The following is a 21,499-nucleotide window of genomic DNA, read 5'->3' as shown; positions in this document are numbered from 1 at the left end:
ACTCATGAATTCCCCTCCTTAATTATGTATTTGACCTCATTTATGGAGGTGGTAGCGCATTCCGCCGGCCTTATAGAGCCTGGCAGGATGCGCTACCTTTGTGAAAAACTAGTCTGGCCAGCAGGGGGGGCTCTTTCCCTGACATGTACCTATGGGGTCAAACGTCCTAATACAACGAGGCAGATTCCAGGCCCTGAAAAGGAGCAAATGTTTTTATGAAACCTTAATCCGGTCCCTGTAAAAAGGAGTGTCCTTTGCATGAGGCATTAAACTGGCCTCCTGACTTTCTGTGGTCATTAATTCTCTACCTTACTTATGAGTTTGACCTCATTTATGGAGGTGGTAGCGCATTCCGCCGGCCTGATTGAACCAGGCAGGATGCGCTACCCCTCTATCAGAGCAGCTTCATTTAACCTAAAAGAGCAAGTTCAACTGTTGCTTGCAGTAGTCAGATTCTGGTTGCTCTCTGAAGCTAAGCAGGCCCAAGTCTACTCTATGCAAGTATGGGAGACCCTTTGTGCAAAACTAGCTTCCTGCTGGAGATAGTTTTAGTCCAGCCAGCAGAGGTTGCTCATTCCCTGACATGTACTTTCGGTTCCAAAAGTCCAGATATACAAAAATGACTTCTGCGGTGGAAGGCTTTTGATGAAGCATTAAACCGCCCTATGTAAAAATGAGTATCCTTCGGATGAGGCATTAAACAGGCCTCCTGACTTTCTGTGGTCATTAATTCCCTACCTTAATGATGAATTTGACCTCATTTATGGAGGTGGTAGCGCAATCTGCCGGCCTTATAGAGCCTGGCAGGATGCGCTACCTTTGTGAAAAGCTAGTCTGGCCAGCATGGGGTGCTCTTTTCCTGTCATGTACCTATGGGATCAAAAGCCCTAATACAACGAGGCAGATTCCGGGCCTTGAAAAGGAGCAAATGTTTTTTTGAAACCTGAATCCAGCCCTTGTAAAAAGAAGCATCTTTCGGATGAGGCAATAAACTGGCCTCCTGACCTTTAGTGCTCATGAATTCCCCTCCTTAATTATGAATTTGACCTCATTTATGGAGGTGGTAGCGCATTCCGCTGGCCTTATAGAGCCTGGCAGGATGCGCTACCTTTGTGAAAAACTAGTCTGGCCAGCAGGGAGGGCTCTTTCCCTGACATGTACTTATGGGTAAAAAAGTCCTAATACAACGAGGCAGATTCCAGGCCGTGAAAAGGAGCAAATGTTTGATGAAACCTTAATCCGGCAGCTTTAAAAAGGAGCGTCCTTCGGATGAGGCAATAAACTGGCCTCCTGATCTTTTGTACTCATGAATTCCCCTCCTTAATTATGTATTTGACCTCATTTATGGAGGTGGTAGCGCATTCCGCCGGCCTTATAGAGCCTGGCAGGATGCGCTACCTTTGTGAAAAACTAGTCTGGCCAGCAGGGGGGGCTCTTTCCCTGACATGTACCTATGGGGTCAAACGTCCTAATACAACGAGGCAGATTCCAGGCCGTGAAAAGGAGCAAATGTTTTTATGAAACCTTAATCCGGTCCCTGTAAAAAGGAGTGTCCTTCGCATGAGGCATTAAACTGGCCTCCTGACTTTCTGTGGTCATTAATTCTCTACCTTACTTATGAGTTTGACCTCATTTATGGAGGTGGTAGCGCATTCCGCCGGCCTGATTGAACCAGGCAGGATGCGCTACCCCTCTATCAGAGCAGCTTCATTTAACCAAAAAGAACAAGTTCAACTGTTGCTTGCAGTAGTCAGATTCTGGTTGCTCTCTGAAGCTAAGCAGGCCCAAGTCTACTCTATGCAAGTATGGGAGACCCTTTGTGCAAAACTAGCTTCCTGCTGGAGATAGTTTTAGTCCAGCCAGCAGAGGTTGCTCATTCCCTGACATGTACTTTCGGTTCCAAAAGTCCAGATATACAAAAATGACTTCTGCGGTGGAAGGCTTTTGATGAAGCATTAAACCGCCCTATGTAAAAATGAGTATCCTTCGGATGAGGCATTAAACAGGCCTCCTGACTTTCTGTGGTCATTAATTCCCTACCTTAATGATGAATTTGACCTCATTTATGGAGGTGGTAGCGCAATCTGCCGGCCTTATAGAGCCTGGCAGGATGCGCTACCTTTGTGAAAAACTAGTCTGGCCAGCAGGGGGTGCTCTTTCCCTGTCATGTACCTATGGGATCAAAAGCCCGAATACAACGAGGCAGAATCCGGGCCTTGAAAATGAGCAAATGTTTTTATGAAACCTTAATCCGGCCCTTGTAAAAAGAAGCATCTTTCAGATGAGGCAATAAACTGGCCTCCTGACCTTTAGTGGTCATTAATTCCCTACCGTAATGATGAATTTGACCTCATTTATGGAGGTGGTAGTGCATTCCGCCGGCCTTATAGAGCCAGGCAGGATGCGCTACCTTTGTGAAAAACTAGTCTGGCCAGCAGGGAGGGCTCTTTCCCTGACATGTACTTATGGGTAAAAAAGTCCTAATACAACGAGGCAGATTCCAGGCCGTGAAAAGGAGCAAATGTTTGATGAAACCTTAATCCGGCAGCTGTAAAAAGGAGCGTCCTTCGGATGAGGCAATAAACTGGCCTCCTGATCTTTTGTACTCATGAATTCCCCTCCTTAATTATGTATTTGACCTCATTTATGGAGGTGGTAGCGCATTCCGCCGGCCTTATAGAGCCTGGCAGGATGCGCTACCTTTGTGAAAAACTAGTCTGGCCAGCGGGGGGGGGGGGGGGGGGCTCTTTCCCTGACATGTAACTATGGGGTCAAACGTCCTAATACAACGAGGCAGATTCCAGGCCGTGAAAAGGAGCAAATGTTTTTATGAAACCTTAATCCGGTCCCTGTAAAAAGGAGCGTCCTTCGCATGAGGCATTAAAATGGCCTCCTGACTTTCTGAGGTCATTAATTCCCTACGTTAATGATGAATTTGACCTTATTTATGGAGGTGGTAGCACATTCCGCTGGCCTGATTCAACCTGGCAGGATGCGCTACCCCTCTATCAGAGCAGCTTCATTTAACCAAAAAGAACAAGTTCAACTATTGCTTGCAGTAGTCAGTTTCTGGTTACTCTCTAAAGCTAAGCAGGCTCTGTGCATGGATGGGAGACCCTTTGTGGAAAACTTGTTTTCTGCTGTAGATAGTTTTATTCCAGCCAGCAGGGGTTGCTCATTCCATGACATGTACTTTAGGTTCCAAAAGTCCAAGTATACAAAAATGACTTCTGCGGTGTAAGGCTTTTGATGAAGCATTAAACCGCCCCATGTAAAAAGGAGTGTCCTTCGGATGAGGCATTAAACAGGCCTTATAGAGCCTGGCAGGATGCGCTACCTTTGTGAAAAACTAGTCTGGCCAGCAGGAAGGGCTCTTTCCCTGACATGTACTTATGGGTAAAAAAGTCCTAATACAACGAGGCAGATTCCAGGACGTGAAAAGGAGCAAATGTTTGATGAAACCTTAATCCAGCAGCAGTAGAAAGGAGCATCCTTTGCATGAGGCATTATACTGGCCCCCTAACTTTCTGTGGTCATTAAATCCCTACCTTAATGATGAATTTGACCTCATTTATGGAGGTGGTAGCGCATTCCGCCGGCCTGATTGAACCAGGCAGGATGCGCTACCCCTCTATCAGAGCAGCTTCATTTAACCGAAAAGAACAAGTTCAACTGTTGCTTGCAGTAGTCAGATTCTGGTTGCTCTCTGAAGCTAAGCAGGCCCAAGTCTACTCTATGCAAGTATGGGAGACCCTTTGTGCAAAACTAGCTTCCTGCTGGAGATAGTTTTAGTCCAGCCAGCAGAGGTTGCTCATTCCCTGACATGTACTTTTGGTTCCAAAAGTCCAGATATACAAAAATGACTTCTGCCTAGGCTTTTGATGAAGCATTAAACCGCCCTATGTAAAAATGAGTATCCTTCGGATGAGGCATTAAACAGGCCTCCTGACTTTCTGTGGTCATTAATTCCCTACCTTAATGATGAATTTGACCTCATTTATGGAGGTGGTAGCGCAATCTGCCGGCCTTATAGAGCCTGGCAGGATGCGCTACCTTTGTGAAAAGCTAGTCTGGCCAGCATGGGGTGCTCTTTTCCTGTCATGTACCTATGGGATCAAAAGCCCTAATACAACGAGGCAGATTCCGGGCCTTGAAAAGGAGCAAATGTTATTTTGAAACCTGAATCCGGCAGCTGTAAAAAGGAGCGTCCTTCGGATGAGGCAATAAACTGGCCTCCTGATCTTTTGTACTCATGAATTCCCCTCCTTAATTATGTATTTGACCTCATTTATGGAGGTGGTAGCGCATTCCGCCGGCCTTATAGAGCCTGGCAGGATGCGCTACCTTTGTGAAAAACTAGTCTGGCCAGCAGGGGGGGCTCTTTCCCTGACATGTACCTATGGGGTCAAACGTCCTAATACAACGAGGCAGATTCCAGGCCCTGAAAAGGAGCAAATGTTTTTATGAAACCTTAATCCGGTCCCTGTAAAAAGGAGTGTCCTTCGCATGAGGCATTAAACTGGCCTCCTGACTTTCTGTGGTCATTAATTCTCTACCTTACTTATGAGTTTGACCTCATTTATGGAGGTGGTAGCGCATTCCGCCGGCCTGATTGAACCAGGCAGGATGCGCTACCCCTCTATCAGAGCAGCTTCATTTAACCGAAAAGAGCAAGTTCAACTGTTGCTTGCAGTAGTCAGATTCTGGTTGCTTTCTGAAGCTAAGCAGGCCCAAGTCTACTCTATGCAAGTATGGGAGACCCTTTGTGCAAAACTAGCTTCCTGCTGGAGATAGTTTTAGTCCAGCCAGCAGAGGTTGCTCATTCCCTGACATGTACTTTCGGTTCCAAAAGTCCAGATATACAAAAATGACTTCTGCGGTGGAAGGCTTTTGATGAAGCATTAAACCGCCCTATGTAAAAATGAGTATCCTTCGGATGAGGCATTAAACAGGCCTCCTGACTTTCTGTGGTCATTAATTCCCTACCTTAATGATGAATTTGACCTCATTTATGGAGGTGGTAGCGCAATCTGCCGGCCTTATAGAGCCTGGCAGGATGCGCTACCTTTGTGAAAAGCTAGTCTGGCCAGCATGGGGTGCTCTTTTCCTGTCATGTACCTATGGGATCAAAAGCCCTAATACAACGAGGCAGATTCCGGGCCTTGAAAAGGAGCAAATGTTATTTTGAAACCTGAATCCGGCAGCTGTAAAAAGGAGCGTCCTTCGGATGAGGCAATAAACTGGCCTCCTGATCTTTTGTACTCATGAATTCCCCTCCTTAATTATGTATTTGACCTCATTTATGGAGGTGGTAGCGCATTCCGCCGGCCTTATAGAGCCTGGCAGGATGCGCTACCTTTGTGAAAAACTAGTCTGGCCAGCAGGGGGGGCTCTTTCCCTGACATGTACCTATGGGGTCAAACGTCCTAATACAACGAGGCAGATTCCAGGCCCTGAAAAGGAGCAAATGTTTTTATGAAACCTTAATCCGGTCCCTGTAAAAAGGAGTGTCCTTCGCATGAGGCATTAAACTGGCCTCCTGACTTTCTGTGGTCATTAATTCTCTACCTTACTTATGAGTTTGACCTCATTTATGGAGGTGGTAGCGCATTCCGCCGGCCTGATTGAACCAGGCAGGATGCGCTACCCCTCTATCAGAGCAGCTTCATTTAACCGAAAAGAGCAAGTTCAACTGTTGCTTGCAGTAGTCAGATTCTGGTTGCTTTCTGAAGCTAAGCAGGCCCAAGTCTACTCTATGCAAGTATGGGAGACCCTTTGTGCAAAACTAGCTTCCTGCTGGAGATAGTTTTAGTCCAGCCAGCAGAGGTTGCTCATTCCCTGACATGTACTTTCGGTTCCAAAAGTCCAGATATACAAAAATGACTTCTGCGGTGGAAGGCTTTTGATGAAGCATTAAACCGCCCTATGTAAAAATGAGTATCCTTCGGATGAGGCATTAAACAGGCCTCCTGACTTTCTGTGGTCATTAATTCCCTACCTTAATGATGAATTTGACCTCATTTATGGAGGTGGTAGCGCAATCTGCCGGCCTTATAGAGCCTGGCAGGATGCGCTACCTTTGTGAAAAGCTAGTCTGGCCAGCATGGGGTGCTCTTTTCCTGTCATGTACCTATGGGATCAAAAGCCCTAATACAACGAGGCAGATTCCGGGCCTTGAAAAGGAGCAAATGTTATTTTGAAACCTGAATCCGGCAGCTGTAAAAAGGAGCGTCCTTCGGATGAGGCAATAAACTGGCCTCCTGATCTTTTGTACTCATGAATTCCCCTCCTTAATTATGTATTTGACCTCATTTATGGAGGTGGTAGCGCATTCCGCCGGCCTTATAGAGCCTGGCAGGATGCGCTACCTTTGTGAAAAACTAGTCTGGCCAGCAGGGGGGGCTCTTTCCCTGACATGTACCTATGGGGTCAAACGTCCTAATACAACGAGGCAGATTCCAGGCCCTGAAAAGGAGCAAATGTTTTTATGAAACCTTAATCCGGTCCCTGTAAAAAGGAGTGTCCTTTGCATGAGGCATTAAACTGGCCTCCTGACTTTCTGTGGTCATTAATTCTCTACCTTACTTATGAGTTTGACCTCATTTATGGAGGTGGTAGCGCATTCCGCCGGCCTGATTGAACCAGGCAGGATGCGCTACCCCTCTATCAGAGCAGCTTCATTTAACCTAAAAGAGCAAGTTCAACTGTTGCTTGCAGTAGTCAGATTCTGGTTGCTCTCTGAAGCTAAGCAGGCCCAAGTCTACTCTATGCAAGTATGGGAGACCCTTTGTGCAAAACTAGCTTCCTGCTGGAGATAGTTTTAGTCCAGCCAGCAGAGGTTGCTCATTCCCTGACATGTACTTTCGGTTCCAAAAGTCCAGATATACAAAAATGACTTCTGCGGTGGAAGGCTTTTGATGAAGCATTAAACCGCCCTATGTAAAAATGAGTATCCTTCGGATGAGGCATTAAACAGGCCTCCTGACTTTCTGTGGTCATTAATTCCCTACCTTAATGATGAATTTGACCTCATTTATGGAGGTGGTAGCGCAATCTGCCGGCCTTATAGAGCCTGGCAGGATGCGCTACCTTTGTGAAAAGCTAGTCTGGCCAGCATGGGGTGCTCTTTTCCTGTCATGTACCTATGGGATCAAAAGCCCTAATACAACGAGGCAGATTCCGGGCCTTGAAAAGGAGCAAATGTTTTTTTGAAACCTGAATCCAGCCCTTGTAAAAAGAAGCATCTTTCGGATGAGGCAATAAACTGGCCTCCTGACCTTTAGTGCTCATGAATTCCCCTCCTTAATTATGAATTTGACCTCATTTATGGAGGTGGTAGCGCATTCCGCTGGCCTTATAGAGCCTGGCAGGATGCGCTACCTTTGTGAAAAACTAGTCTGGCCAGCAGGGAGGGCTCTTTCCCTGACATGTACTTATGGGTAAAAAAGTCCTAATACAACGAGGCAGATTCCAGGCCGTGAAAAGGAGCAAATGTTTGATGAAACCTTAATCCGGCAGCTTTAAAAAGGAGCGTCCTTCGGATGAGGCAATAAACTGGCCTCCTGATCTTTTGTACTCATGAATTCCCCTCCTTAATTATGTATTTGACCTCATTTATGGAGGTGGTAGCGCATTCCGCCGGCCTTATAGAGCCTGGCAGGATGCGCTACCTTTGTGAAAAACTAGTCTGGCCAGCAGGGGGGGCTCTTTCCCTGACATGTACCTATGGGGTCAAACGTCCTAATACAACGAGGCAGATTCCAGGCCGTGAAAAGGAGCAAATGTTTTTATGAAACCTTAATCCGGTCCCTGTAAAAAGGAGTGTCCTTCGCATGAGGCATTAAACTGGCCTCCTGACTTTCTGTGGTCATTAATTCTCTACCTTACTTATGAGTTTGACCTCATTTATGGAGGTGGTAGCGCATTCCGCCGGCCTGATTGAACCAGGCAGGATGCGCTACCCCTCTATCAGAGCAGCTTCATTTAACCAAAAAGAACAAGTTCAACTGTTGCTTGCAGTAGTCAGATTCTGGTTGCTCTCTGAAGCTAAGCAGGCCCAAGTCTACTCTATGCAAGTATGGGAGACCCTTTGTGCAAAACTAGCTTCCTGCTGGAGATAGTTTTAGTCCAGCCAGCAGAGGTTGCTCATTCCCTGACATGTACTTTCGGTTCCAAAAGTCCAGATATACAAAAATGACTTCTGCGGTGGAAGGCTTTTGATGAAGCATTAAACCGCCCTATGTAAAAATGAGTATCCTTCGGATGAGGCATTAAACAGGCCTCCTGACTTTCTGTGGTCATTAATTCCCTACCTTAATGATGAATTTGACCTCATTTATGGAGGTGGTAGCGCAATCTGCCGGCCTTATAGAGCCTGGCAGGATGCGCTACCTTTGTGAAAAGCTAGTCTGGCCAGCATGGGGTGCTCTTTTCCTGTCATGTACCTATGGGATCAAAAGCCCTAATACAACGAGGCAGCTTCGGGGCCTTGAAAAGGAGCAAATGTTTTTTTGAAACCTGAATCCAGCCCTTGTAAAAAGAAGCATCTTTCGGATGAGGCAATAAACTGGCCTCCTGACCTTTAGTGCTCATGAATTCCCCTCCTTAATTATGAATTTGACCTCATTTATGGAGGTGGTAGCGCATTCCGCTGGCCTTATAGAGCCTGGCAGGATGCGCTACCTTTGTGAAAAACTAGTCTGGCCAGCAGGGAGGGCTCTTTCCCTGACATGTACTTATGGGTAAAAAAGTCCTAATACAACGAGGCAGATTCCAGGCCGTGAAAAGGAGCAAATGTTTGATGAAACCTTAATCCGGCAGCTGTAAAAATGAGCGTCCTTCGGATGAGGCAATAATCTGGCCTCCTGATCGTTTGTACTCATGAATTCCCCTCCTTAATTATGTATTTGACCTCATTTATGGAGGTGGTAGCGCATTCCGCCGGCCTTATAGAGCCTGGCAGGATGCGCTACGTTTGTGAAAAACTAGTCTGGCCAGCAGGGGGGGCTCTTTCCCTGACATGTACCTATGGGGTCAAACATCCTAATACAACGAGGCAGATTCCAGGCCGTGAAAAGGAGCGAATGTTTTTATGAAACCTTAATCAGGTCCCTGTAAAAAGGAGTGTCCTTCGCATGAGGCATTAAACTGGCCTCCTGACTTTCTGTGGTCATTAATTCTCTACCTTACTTATGAGTTTGACCTCATTTATGGAGGTGGTAGCGCATCCCGCCGGCCTGATTGAACCAGGCAGGATGCGCTACCCCTCTATCAGAGCAGCTTCATTTAACCAAAAAGAACAAGTTCAACTGTTGCTTGCAGTAGTCAGATTCTGTTTGCTCTCAGAAGCTAAGCAGGCCCAAGTCTACTCTATGCAAGTATGGGAGACCCTTTGTGCAAAACTAGCTTCCTGCTGGAGATAGTTTTAGTCCAGCCAGCAGAGGTTGCTCATTCACTGACATGTACTTTCGGTTCCAAAAGTCCAGATATACAAAAATGACTTCTGCGGTGGAAGGCTTTTGATGAAGCATTAAACCGCCCTATGTAAAAATGAGTATCCTTCGGATGAGGCATTAAACAGGCCTCCTGACTTTCTGTGGTCATTAATTCCCTACCTTAATGATGAATTTGACCTCATTTATGGAGGTGGTAGCGCAATCTGCCGGCCTTATAGAGCCTGGCAGGATGCGCTACCTTTGTGAAAAGCTAGTCTGGCCAGCATGGGGTGCTCTTTTCCTGTCATGTACCTATGGGATCAAAAGCCCTAATACAACGAGGCAGATTCCGGGCCTTGAAAAGGAGCAAATGTTTTTTTGAAACCTGAATCCAGCCCTTGTAAAAAGAAGCATCTTTCGGATGAGGCAATAAACTGGCCTCCTGACCTTTAGTGCTCATGAATTCCCCTCCTTAATTATGAATTTGACCTCATTTATGGAGGTGGTAGCGCATTCCGCTGGCCTTATAGAGCCTGGCAGGATGCGCTACCTTTGTGAAAAACTAGTCTGGCCAGCAGGGAGGGCTCTTTCCCTGACATGTACTTATGGGTAAAAAAGTCCTAATACAACGAGGCAGATTCCAGGCCGTGAAAAGGAGCAAATGTTTGATGAAACCTTAATCCGGTCCCTGTAAAAAGGAGTGTCCTTCGCATGAGGCATTAAACTGGCCTCCTGACTTTCTGTGGTCATTAATTCTCTACCTTACTTATGAGTTTGATCTCATTTATGGAGGTGGTAGCACATTCCGCCGGCCTGATTGAACCTGTCAGGATGCGCTACCCCTCTATCAGAGCAGCTTCATTCAATCAAAAAGAAAAAGTTCAACTGTTACCTGCAGTAGTCAGATTCTGGTTACTCTCTAAAGCTAAGCAGGCCCAAGTCTGCTCTGTGCATGGATGAGAGGCCCTTTGTGGAAAACTAGTTTTCTGCTGTAGATAGTTTTAGTCCAGCCAGCAGGGGTTGCTCATTCCATGACATGTACTTTAGGTTCCAAAAGTCCAAGTATACAAAAATGAGCATTAAACCGCCCCATGTAAAAATGAGTGTCCTTCGGATGAGGCATTAAACAGGCCTCCTGACTTTCTGTGGTCATTAACTGCCTACCTTAATGATGAATTTGACCTCATTTATGGAGGTGGTAGCACAATCTGCCGGCCTTATAGAGCCTGGCGGGATGCGCTACCTTTGTGAAAAGCAAGTCTGGCCAGCATGGGGTGCTCTTTTCCTGTCATGTACCTATGGGATCAAAAGCCCTAATACAACGAGGCAGATTCCGGGCCTTGAAAAGGAGCAAATGTTTTTTTGAAACCTTAATCCAGCCCTTGTAAAAAAGAAGCATCTTTCGGATGAGGCAATAAACTGGCCTCCTGACCTTTAGTGCTCATGAATTCCCCTCCTTAATTATGAATTTGACCTCATTTATGGAGGTAGTAGCGCATTCCGCCGGCCTTATAGAGCCTGGCAGCATGCGCTACCTTTGTGAAAAACTAGTCTGGCCAGCAGGAAGGGCTCTTTCCCTGACATGTACTTATGGGTAAAAAAGTCCTAATACAACGAGGCAGATTCCAGGACGTGAAAAGGAGCAAATGTTTGATGAAACCTTAATCCAGCAGCAGTAGAAAGGAGCATCCTTTGCATGAGGCATTATACTGGCCCCCTAACTTTCTGTGGTCATTAATTCCCTACCTTAATGATGAATTTGACCTCATTTATGGAGGTGGTAGCGCATTCCGCCGGCCTGATTGAACCAGGCAGGATGCGCTACCCCTCTATCAGAGCAGCTTCATTTAACTGAAAAGAACAAGTTCAACTGTTGCTTGCAGTAGTCAGATTCTGGTTGCTCTCTGAAGCTAAGCAGGCCCAAGTCTACTCTATGCAAGTATGGGAGACCCTTTGTGCAAAACTAGCTTCCTGCTGGAGATAGTTTTAGTCCAGCCAGCAGAGGTTGCTCATTCCCTGACATGTACTTTTGGTTCCAAAAGTCCAGATATACAAAAATGACTTCTGCCTAGGCTTTTGATGAAGCATTAAACCGCCCAATGTAAAAATGAGTATCCTTCGGATGAGGCATTAAACAGGCCTCCTGACTTTCTGTGGTCATTAATTCCCTACCTTAATGATGAATTTGACCTCATTTATGGAGGTGGTAGCGCAATCTGCCGGCCTTATAGAGCCTGGCAGGATGCGCTACCTTTGTGAAAAACTAGTCTGGCCAGCAGGGGGGGCTCTTTCCCTGACATGTACCTATGGGGTCAAACGTCCTAATACAACGAGGCAGATTCCAGGCCCTGAAAAGGAGCAAATGTTTTTATGAAACCTTAATCCGGTCCCTGTAAAAAGGAGTGTCCTTCGCATGAGGCATTAAACTGGCCTCCTGACTTTCTGTGGTCATTAATTCTCTACCTTACTTATGAGTTTGACCTCATTTATGGAGGTGGTAGCGCATTCCGCCGGCCTGATTGAACCAGGCAGGATGCGCTACCCCTCTATCAGAGCAGCTTCATTTAACCAAAAAGAGCAAGTTCAACTGTTGCTTGCAGTAGTCAGATTCTGGTTGCTTTCTGAAGCTAAGCAGGCCCAAGTCTACTCTATGCAAGTATGGGAGACCCTTTGTGCAAAACTAGCTTCCTGCTGGAGATAGTTTTAGTCCAGCCAGCAGAGGTTGCTCATTCCCTGACATGTACTTTCGGTTCCAAAAGTCCAGATATACAAAAATGACTTCTGCGGTGGAAGGCTTTTGATGAAGCATTAAACCGCCCTATGTAAAAATGAGTATCCTTCGGATGAGGCATTAAACAGGCCTCCTGACTTTCTGTGGTCATTAATTCCCTACCTTAATGATGAATTTGACCTCATTTATGGAGGTGGTAGCGCAATCTGCCGGCCTTATAGAGCCTGGCAGGATGCGCTACCTTTGTGAAAAGCTAGTCTGGCCAGCATGGGGTGCTCTTTTCCTGTCATGTACCTATGGGATCAAAAGCCCTAATACAACGAGGCAGATTCCGGGCCTTGAAAAGGAGCAAATGTTATTTTGAAACCTGAATCCGGCAGCTGTAAAAAGGAGCGTCCTTCGGATGAGGCAATAAACTGGCCTCCTGATCTTTTGTACTCATGAATTCCCCTCCTTAATTATGTATTTGACCTCATTTATGGAGGTGGTAGCGCATTCCGCCGGCCTTATAGAGCCTGGCAGGATGCGCTACCTTTGTGAAAAGCTAGTCTGGCCAGCATGGGGTGCTCTTTTCCTGTCATGTACCTATGGGATCAAAAGCCCTAATACAACGAGGCAGCTTCCGGGCCTTGAAAAGGAGCAAATGTTTTTTTGAAACCTGAATCCAGCCCTTGTAAAAAGAAGCATCTTTCGGATGAGGCAATAAACTGGCCTCCTGACCTTTAGTGCTCATGAATTTCCCTCCTTAATTATGAATTTGACCTCATTTATGGAGGTGGTAGCGCATTCCGCTGGCCTTATAGAGCCTGGCAGGATGCGCTACCTTTGTGAAAAACTAGTCTGGCCAGCAGGGGGGGCTCTTTCCCTGACATGTACCTATGGGGTCAAACGTCCTAATACAACGAGGCAGATTCCAGGCCGTGAAAAGGAGCGAATGTTTTTATGAAACCTTAATCAGGTCCCTGTAAAAAGGAGTGTCCTTCGCATGAGGCATTAAACTGGCCTCCTGACTTTCTGTGGTCATTAATTCTCTACCTTACTTATGAGTTTGACCTCATTTATGGAGGTGGTAGCGCATCCCGCCGGCCTGATTGAACCAGGCAGGATGCGCTACCCCTCTATCAGAGCAGCTTCATTTAACCGAAAAGAACAAGTTCAACTGTTGCTTGCAGTAGTCAGATTCTGTTTGCTCTCAGAAGCTAAGCAGGCCCAAGTCTACTCTATGCAAGTATGGGAGACCCTTTGTGCAAAACTAGCTTCCTGCTGGAGATAGTTTTAGTCCAGCCAGCAGAGGTTGCTCATTCCCTGACATGTACTTTCGGTTCCAAAAGTCCAGATATACAAAAATGACTTCTGCGGTGGAAGGCTTTTGATGAAGCATTAAACCGCCCTATGTAAAAATGAGTATCCTTCGGATGAGGCATTAAACAGGCCTCCTGACTTTCTGTGGTCATTAATTCCCTACCTTAATGATGAATTTGACCTCATTTATGGAGGTGGTAGCGCAATCTGCCGGCCTTATAGAGCCTGGCAGGATGCGCTACCTTTGTGAAAAGCTAGTCTGGCCAGCATGGGGTGCTCTTTTCCTGTCATGTACCTATGGGATCAAAAGCCCTAATACAACGAGGCAGATTCCGGGCCTTGAAAAGGAGCAAATGTTTTTTTGAAACCTGAATCCAGCCCTTGTAAAAAGAAGCATCTTTCGGATGAGGCAATAAACTGGCCTCCTGACCTTTAGTGCTCATGAATTCCCCTCCTTAATTATGAATTTGACCTCATTTATGGAGGTGGTAGCGCATTCCGCTGGCCTTATAGAGCCTGGCAGGATGCGCTACCTTTGTGAAAAACTAGTCTGGCCAGCAGGGAGGGCTCTTTCCCTGACATGTACTTATGGGTAAAAAAGTCCTAATACAACGAGGCAGATTCCAGGCCGTGAAAAGGAGCAAATGTTTGATGAAACCTTAATCCGGTCCCTGTAAAAAGGAGTGTCCTTCGCATGAGGCATTAAACTGGCCTCCTGACTTTCTGTGGTCATTAATTCTCTACCTTACTTATGAGTTTGATCTCATTTATGGAGGTGGTAGCACATTCCGCCGGCCTGATTGAACCTGTCAGGATGCGCTACCCCTCTATCAGAGCAGCTTCATTCAATCAAAAAGAAAAAGTTCAACTGTTACTTGCAGTAGTCAGATTCTGGTTACTCTCTAAAGCTAAGCAGGCCCAAGCCTGCTCTGTGCATGGATGAGAGGCCCTTTGTGGAAAACTAGTTTTCTGCTGTAGATAGTTTTAGTCCAGCCAGCAGGGGTTGCTCATTCCATGACATGTACTTTAGGTTCCAAAAGTCCAAGTATACAAAAATGAGCATTAAACCGCCCCATGTAAAAATGAGTGTCCTTCGGATGAGGCATTAAACAGGCCTCCTGACTTTCTGTGGTCATTAACTGCCTACCTTAATGATGAATTTGACCTCATTTATGGAGGTGGTAGCACAATCTGCCGGCCTTATAGAGCCTGGCGGGATGCGCTACCTTTGTGAAAAGCAAGTCTGGCCAGCATGGGGTGCTCTTTTCCTGTCATGTACCTATGGGATCAAAAGCCCTAATACAACGAGGCAGATTCCGGGCCTTGAAAAGGAGCAAATGTTTTTTTGAAACCTTAATCCAGCCCTTGTAAAAAAGAAGCATCTTTCGGATGAGGCAATAAACTGGCCTCCTGACCTTTAGTGCTCATGAATTCCCCTCCTTAATTATGAATTTGACCTCATTTATGGAGGTAGTAGCGCATTCCGCCGGCCTTATAGAGCCTGGCAGCATGCGCTACCTTTGTGAAAAACTAGTCTGGCCAGCAGGAAGGGCTCTTTCCCTGACATGTACTTATGGGTAAAAAAGTCCTAATACAACGAGGCAGATTCCAGGACGTGAAAAGGAGCAAATGTTTGATGAAACCTTAATCCAGCAGCAGTAGAAAGGAGCATCCTTTGCATGAGGCATTATACTGGCCCCCTAACTTTCTGTGGTCATTAATTCCCTACCTTAATGATGAATTTGACCTCATTTATGGAGGTGGTAGCGCATTCCGCCGGCCTGATTGAACCAGGCAGGATGCGCTACCCCTCTATCAGAGCAGCTTCATTTAACTGAAAAGAACAAGTTCAACTGTTGCTTGCAGTAGTCAGATTCTGGTTGCTCTCTGAAGCTAAGCAGGCCCAAGTCTACTCTATGCAAGTATGGGAGACCCTTTGTGCAAAACTAGCTTCCTGCTGGAGATAGTTTTAGTCCAGCCAGCAGAGGTTGCTCATTCCCTGACATGTACTTTTGGTTCCAAAAGTCCAGATATACAAAAATGACTTCTGCCTAGGCTTTTGATGAAGCATTAAACCGCCCAATGTAAAAATGAGTATCCTTCGGATGAGGCATTAAACAGGCCTCCTGACTTTCTGTGGTCATTAATTCCCTACCTTAATGATGAATTTGACCTCATTTATGGAGGTGGTAGCGCAATCTGCCGGCCTTATAGAGCCTGGCAGGATGCGCTACCTTTGTGAAAAACTAGTCTGGCCAGCAGGGGGGGCTCTTTCCCTGACATGTACCTATGGGGTCAAACGTCCTAATACAACGAGGCAGATTCCAGGCCCTGAAAAGGAGCAAATGTTTTTATGAAACCTTAATCCGGTCCCTGTAAAAAGGAGTGTCCTTCGCATGAGGCATTAAACTGGCCTCCTGACTTTCTGTGGTCATTAATTCTCTACCTTACTTATGAGTTTGACCTCATTTATGGAGGTGGTAGCGCATTCCGCCGGCCTGATTGAACCAGGCAGGATGCGCTACCCCTCTATCAGAGCAGCTTCATTTAACCAAAAAGAGCAAGTTCAACTGTTGCTTGCAGTAGTCAGATTCTGGTTGCTTTCTGAAGCTAAGCAGGCCCAAGTCTACTCTATGCAAGTATGGGAGACCCTTTGTGCAAAACTAGCTTCCTGCTGGAGATAGTTTTAGTCCAGCCAGCAGAGGTTGCTCATTCCCTGACATGTACTTTCGGTTCCAAAAGTCCAGATATACAAAAATGACTTCTGCGGTGGAAGGCTTTTGATGAAGCATTAAACCGCCCTATGTAAAAATGAGTATCCTTCGGATGAGGCATTAAACAGGCCTCCTGACTTTCTGTGGTCATTAATTCCCTACCTTAATGATGAATTTGACCTCATTTATGGAGGTGGTAGCGCAATCTGCCGGCCTTATAGAGCCTGGCAGGATGCGCTACCTTTGTGAAAAGCTAGTCTGGCCAGCATGGGGTGCTCTTTTCCTGTCATGTACCTATGGGATCAAAAGCCCTAATACAACGAGGCAGATTCCGGGCCTTGAAAAGGAGCAAATGTTATTTTGAAACCTGAATCCGGCAGCTGTAAAAAGGAGCGTCCTTCGGATGAGGCAATAAACTGGCCTCCTGATCTTTTGTACTCATGAATTACCCTCCTTAATTATGTATTTGACCTCATTTATGGAGGTGGTAGCGCATTCCGCCGGCCTTATAGAGCCTGGCAGGATGCGCTACCTTTGTGAAAAACTAGTCTGGCCAGCAGGGGGGGCTCTTTCCCTGACATGTACCTATGGGGTCAAACGTCCTAATACAACGAGGCAGATTCCAGGCCCTGAAAAGGAGCAAATGTTTTTATGAAACCTTAATCCGGTCCCTGTAAAAAGGAGTGTCCTTTGCATGAGGCATTAAACTGGCCTCCTGACTTTCTGTGGTCATTAATTCTCTACCTTACTTATGAGTTTGACCTCATTTATGGAGGTGGTAGCGCATTCCGCCGGCCTGATTGAACCAGGCAGGATGCGCTACCCCTCTATCAGAGCAGCTTCATTTAACCGAAAAGAGCAAGTTCAACTGTTGCTTGCAGTAGTCAGATTCTGGTTGCTCTCTGAAGCTAAGCAGGCCCAAGTCTACTCTATGCAAGTATGGGAGACCCTTTGTGCAAAACTAGCTTCCTGCTGGAGATAGTTTTAGTCCAGCCAGCAGAGGTTGCTCATTCCCTGACATGTACTTTCGGTTCCAAAAGTCCAGATATACAAAAATGACTTCTGCGGTGGAAGGCTTTTGATGAAGCATTAAACCGCCCTATGTAAAAATGAGTATCCTTCGGATGAGGCATTAAACAGGCCTCCTGACTTTCTGTGGTCATTAATTCCCTACCTTAATGATGAATTTGACCTCATTTATGGAGGTGGTAGCGCAATCTGCCAGCCTTATAGAGCCTGGCAGGATGCGCTACCTTTGTGAAAAGCTAGTCTGGCCAGCATGGGGTGCTCTTTTCCTGTCATGTACCTATGGGATCAAAAGCCCTAATACAACGAGGCAGATTCCGGGCCTTGAAAAGGAGCAAATGTTTTTTTGAAACCTGAATCCAGCCCTTGTAAAAAGAAGCATCTTTCGGATGAGGCAATAAACTGGCCTCCTGACCTTTAGTGCTCATGAATTCCCCTCCTTAATTATGAATTTGACCTCATTTATGGAGGTGGTAGCGCATTCCGCTGGCCTTATAGAGCCTGGCAGGATGTGCTACCTTTGTGAAAAACTAGTCTGGCCAGCAGGGAGGGCTCTTTCCCTGACATGTACTTATGGGTAAAAAAGTCCTAATACAACGAGGCAGATTCCAGGCCGTGAAAAGGAGCAAATGTTTGATGAAACCTTAATCCGGCAGCTTTAAAAAGGAGCGTCCTTCGGATGAGGCAATAAACTGGCCTCCTGATCTTTTGTACTCATGAATTCCCCTCCTTAATTATGTATTTGACCTCATTTATGGAGGTGGTAGCGCATTCCGCCGGCCTTATAGAGCCTGGCAGGATGCGCTACCTTTGTGAAAAACTAGTCTGGCCAGCAGGGGGGGCTCTTTCCCTGACATGTACCTATGGGGTCAAACGTCCTAATACAACGAGGCAGATTCCAGGCCGTGAAAAGGAGCAAATGTTTTTATGAAACCTTAATCCGGTCCCTGTAAAAAGGAGTGTCCTTCGCATGAGGCATTAAACTGGCCTCCTGACTTTCTGTGGTCATTAATTCTCTACCTTACTTATGAGTTTGACCTCATTTATGGAGGTGGTAGCGCATTCCGCCGGCCTGATTGAACCAGGCAGGATGCGCTACCCCTCTATCAGAGCAGCTTCATTTAACCGAAAAGAACAAGTTCAACTGTTGCTTGCAGTAGTCAGATTCTGGTTGCTCTCTGAAGCTAAGCAGGCCCAAGTCTACTCTATGCAAGTATGGGAGACCCTTTGTGCAAAACTAGCTTCCTGCTGGAGATAGTTTTAGTCCAGCCAGCAGAGGTTGCTCATTCCCTGACATGTACTTTCGGTTCCAAAAGTCCAGATATACAAAAATGACTTCTGCGGTGGAAGGCTTTTGATGAAGCATTAAACCGCCCTATGTAAAAATGAGTATCCTTCGGATGAGGCATTAAACAGGCCTCCTGACTTTCTGTGGTCATTAATTCCCTACCTTAATGATGAATTTGACCTCATTTATGGAGGTGGTAGCGCAATCTGCCGGCCTTATAGAGCCTGGCAGGATGCGCTACCTTTGTGAAAAGCTAGTCTGGCCAGCATGGGGTGCTCTTTTCCTGTCATGTACCTATGGGATCAAAAGCCCTAATACAACGAGGCAGATTCCGGGCCTTGAAAAGGAGCAAATGTTTTTTTGAAACCTGAATCCAGCCCTTGTAAAAAGAAGCATCTTTCGGATGAGGCAATAAACTGGCCTCCTGACCTTTAGTGCTCAAGAATTCCCCTCCTTAATTATGAATTTGACCTCATTTATGGAGGTGGTAGCGCATTCCGCTGGCCTTATAGAGCCTGGCAGGATGCGCTACCTTTGTGAAAAACTAGTCTGGCCAGCAGGGAGGGCTCTTTCCCTGACATGTACTTATGGGTAAAAAAGTCCTAATACAACGAGGCAGATTCCAGGCCGTGAAAAGGAGCAAATGTTTGATGAAACCTTAATCCGGCAGCTGTAAAAATGAGCGTCCTTCGGATGAGGCAATAATCTGGCCTCCTGATCGTTTGTACTCATGAATTCCCCTCCTTAATTATGTATTTGACCTCATTTATGGAGGTGGTAGCGCATTCCGCCGGCCTTATAGAGCCTGGCAGGATGCGCTACCTTTGTGAAAAACTAGTCTGGCCAGCAGGGGGGGCTCTTTCCCTGACATGTACCTATGGGGTCAAACGTCCTAATACAACGAGGCAGATTCCAGGCCGTGAAAAGGAGCGAATGTTTTTATGAAACCTTAATCAGGTCCCTGTAAAAAGGAGTGTCCTTCGCATGAGGCATTAAACTGGCCTCCTGACTTTCTGTGGTCATTAATTCTCTACCTTACTTATGAGTTTGACCTCATTTATGGAGGTGGTAGCGCATTCCGCCGGCCTGATTGAACCAGGCAGGATGCGCTACCCCTCTATCAGAGCAGCTTCATTTAACCGAAAAGAACAAGTTCAACTGTTGCTTGCAGTAGTCAGATTCTTTTTGCTCTCAGAAGCTAAGCAGGCCCAAGTCTACTCTATGCAAGTATGGGAGACCCTTTGTGCAAAACTAGCTTCCTGCTGGAGATAGTTTTAGTCCAGCCAGCAGAGGTTGCTCATTCCCTGACATGTACTTTCGGTTCCAAAAGTCCAGATATACAAAAATGACTTCTGCGGTGGAAGGCTTTTGATGAAGCATTAAACCGCCCTATGTAAAAATGAGTATCCTTCGGATGAGGCATTAAATAGGCCTCCTGACTTTCTGTGGTCATTAATTCCCTACCTTAATGATGAATTTGACCTCATTTATGGAGGTGGTAGCGCAATCTGCCGGCCTTATAGAGCCTGGCAGGATGCGCTACCTTTGTGAAAAGCTAGTCTGGCCAGCATGGGGTGCTCTTTTCCTGTCATGTACCTATGGGATCAAAAGCCCTAATACAACGAGGCAGATTCCGGGCCTTGAAAAGGAGCAAATGTTTTTTTGAAACCTGAATCCAGCCCTTGTAAAAAGAAGCATCTTTCGGATGAGGCAATAAACTGGCCTCCTGACCTTTAGTGCTCATGAATTCCCCTCCTTAATTATGAATTTGACCTCATGTATGGAGGTGGTAGCGCATTCCGCTGGCCTTATAGAGCCTGGCAGGATGCGCTACCTTTGTGAAAAACTAGTCTGGCCAGCAGGGAGGGCTCTTTCCCTGACATGTACTTATGGGTAAAAAAGTCCTAATACAACGAGGCAGATTCCAGGCCGTGAAAAGGAGCAAATGTTTGATGAAACCTTAATCCGGTCCCTGTAAAAAGGAGTGTCCTTCGCATGAGGCATTAAACTGGCCTCCTGACTTTCTGTGGTCATTAATTCTCTACCTTACTTATGAGTTTGATCTCATTTATGGAGGTGGTAGCACATTCCGCCGGCCTGATTGAACCTGTCAGGATGCGCTACCCCTCTATCAGAGCAGCTTCATTCAATCAAAAAGAAAAAGTTCAACTGTTACTTGCAGTAGTCAGATTCTGGTTACTCTCTAAAGCTAAGCAGGCCCAAGCCTGCTCTGTGCATGGATGAGAGGCCCTTTGTGGAAAACTAGTTTTCTGCTGTAGATAGTTTTAGTCCAGCCAGCAGGGGTTGCTCATTCCATGACATGTACTTTAGGTTCCAAAAGTCCAAGTATACAAAAATGAGCATTAAACCGCCCCATGTAAAAATGAGTGTCCTTCGGATGAGGCATTAAACAGGCCTCCTGACTTTCTGTGGTCATTAACTGCCTACCTTAATGATGAATTTGACCTCATTTATGGAGGTGGTAGCACAATCTGCCGGCCTTATAGAGCCTGGCGGGATGCGCTACCTTTGTGAAAAGCAAGTCTGGCCAGCATGGGGTGCTCTTTTCCTGTCATGTACCTATGGGATCAAAAGCCCTAATACAACGAGGCAGATTCCGGGCCTTGAAAAGGAGCAAATGTTTTTTTGAAACCTTAATCCAGCCCTTGTAAAAAAGAAGCATTTTTCGGATGAGGCAATAAACTGGCCTCCTGACCTTTAGTGCTCATGAATTCACCTCCTTAATTATGAATTTGACCTCATTTATGGAGGTGGTAGAGCATTCCGCTGGCCTTATAGAGCCTGGCAGGATGCGCTACCTTTGTGAAAAACTAGTCTGGCCAACAGGGGGGGCTCTTTCCCTGACATGTACCTATGGATAAAAAAGTCCTAATACAACAAGGCAGATTCCAGGCCGTGAAAAGGAGAAAATGTTTGATGAAACCTTAATCCGGCAGCTGTAAAAAGGAGCGTCCTTCGGATGAGGCAATAAACTGGCCTCCTG

Source organism: Garra rufa, chromosome 14 (genome assembly GCF_049309525.1).
Source record: "Garra rufa chromosome 14, GarRuf1.0, whole genome shotgun sequence".
Lineage (NCBI taxonomy): Eukaryota > Metazoa > Chordata > Actinopteri > Cypriniformes > Cyprinidae > Garra > Garra rufa.
The sequence above is the reverse complement of the archived record's forward strand: the minus strand, read 5'-3'. Positions refer to the sequence as shown.